We start from the raw sequence: 2450 nt of genomic DNA, 5'->3' as shown, positions 1-2450 counted from the left end.
TTAACGCGGATAGCTCATTCAGTAGTTTAACCAACCCAATCTGCTTTCATGCCAGGACGACACATCCTTGAAGGGGTAGTCGTACTACATGAAACGCTCCATGAAATCCACACGAAGAAACTTGATGGTGTAATTTTCAAAGTGGATTTTGAGAAAGTGTATGATAATTAAGGTCAAATGGCCCTTCCTCCAGCGAGCCTTACGTATGAAAGGGTTCAATGAGTCTTGGAGATCTCAGGTGGATGCATTCATACAGAAAGTTAGTGTTGGGATAAAAGTAAATGATGACACGGGGCATTATTTTCAGACTCACAAGGGGCTAAGACAGGAAGATTCCTTGTCTCCTGTGCTGTTTAACATAGTAGCAGATATGTTAGCGGTCCTTATCGGTCGGGCCAAAGAGAATGGCCAGGTAGGAGGTCTAGTCCCCCACCTAGTAGAGGGAGTGGTATCCATTCTACAATACGCTGATGACACCATGATTTTCATGGAACACGACCTCGCGAAGGCTAGGAATATGAAGCTCGTGCGTTGCCTATGGACTAAAAATAAATTTAAACAAAGCGAATTGTTCTGTTTCGGGAGAGCGAAAGATGAACAAGATGAATACAGACAATTATTCGGATGTGAAATGGGTTCCCTACCGTTTAGTTACTTAGGGATTTCTATACATCCACTAGTAGAAAAAGGGTCATTTGTCCCGGTTCGTAATGCCCATTTGTCCCGGTTGGGGAACCGGGACTAAAGGGTCGGTACTAAAGCTCAATACCTTTAGTACCGGTTCTTACACCAACCGGGACAGATGGGCCTCCACGTGGCCGCTGCAGCGAGCCAAGGCAGGAGGGCCTTTTGTCCCAGATGGGCCTCCAAAAGGCATCCACGCGTCAGCAGCTGGCAGGAGCTGAGGTTTTTGTTTTTTTGAAAGGGGGTGGGTTTAGGGGGTTTTGGGAGGTTAATTTAGGTGTTTCATATATTGTGTTAGCTAGCTAATTAATAGAGAGAAGTGTCCTCTCTTATTTCCGTGCTTGGTCGACGCTACGTACTATACGTATAGAGAGGACTCGACACGCTAGCTAGTAAGCAAATGAAGGAAAAAGAAGATCGTCATGAACATATGCATACAGAGAGAAGTGATATCGACCTCTCCTTCTCCGAGAGATTGGTCGAACAACAAGTTTTCGTATATCTATCCGACGCTACTGGCTACATATATACAATATAATATCTCGTACAATATAATCCCTTAAATATATATGAACTCAGGGTCCACATGGTATTCTCCGTCTTTATTGATCACGTGGTCAAGAAAGAATGCCGCCAATTCCTCTTGAATTTCTCTCATGCGATCTGGTGGTAGGAGTTCATCCCACATCTGAAACATCTATTAATTTGAAGAAGGGGGTCAACACATATATATGAATGAATGAAACTCAACACAAATGATGATAATAAAATAAAATTGTGAATATTATTGCTTACGCACTTCATATTGTTTTGATGACACTAGCGCTTGAATCACTAGGAGCCCCACTCACAGGTCGTGTGGCGGATGGACTCGCAAACATAGTATCCACAGTAATTATTCCCGGCTTCCTGCCACAACCACTTTATAAGAAATAGAGGTCAATCAAACTGATAAGCAAGCATGCTAAATGGTATTGATGAAACTAGCGCTTGAATCACTAGGAGAGGTGTCTAAATCGTAGCTTCGCCGGCAGTCCCAGAGCTTTTGCGGTGAATTTTTTCCAAACCCTGCCAGACAAAGAAAACAATTACTTGATGTCAGGAAGTGAACAAAGTTGCCGATATGGTGCGATAATGATCGATTTAACTTACTTCTCAAGCATTTCAGTCATGTCCGCATACTCCTGGGGATCTTTTCGTCTCGAGACTAAGACGGTTACTAGTTCCTGCTCAAGCTTAATCTCTAGGAGAATATAGTGGAACCTGTGCATGCATGCATAACTCATCAATTACATTACTATAACCTCGACTAATAAGGGAAACCTAATATGCAAAAGACAGTAACAATCACTTGAAGTTGTAAGGAAAGAGTATTATATCTTTGCTTTGATCTATTACCAATGATCGTAGCAAGTTGGCCTCGGTATCTCTGGCATGAAATTCAATCGTATATTGATCTATGAGATTTGTGTTAATGAACCCAATATCACCGATTTGTCTTTTCTTCAATTTGGCGATCTTCAATCTGCATAATATAGTGAGGATAATTATATATACATGCAATGAAAGAGCTGAGCTATATATATAGAGAGAGAGAGACTTAATTACAGAAGTAGTACTTACAGACAGTAGCAAGTCACGAGTGTTTTGTCGAGGGCCTTTTTATTGTATAACTGGAAGAACTCCTCAAATGGAACAGACAACAGTTCAATTCCAACGAGGTCATGCTCCTCCTTAACTCTCAGCGTCAAAGTATTCTCCCCCCC

This window comes from Aegilops tauschii, chromosome 5 (assembly GCF_002575655.3).
Source record: "Aegilops tauschii subsp. strangulata cultivar AL8/78 chromosome 5, Aet v6.0, whole genome shotgun sequence".
Classification (NCBI taxonomy): Eukaryota; Viridiplantae; Streptophyta; class Magnoliopsida; order Poales; family Poaceae; genus Aegilops; species Aegilops tauschii.
The sequence above is the reverse complement of the archived record's forward strand: the minus strand, read 5'-3'. Positions refer to the sequence as shown.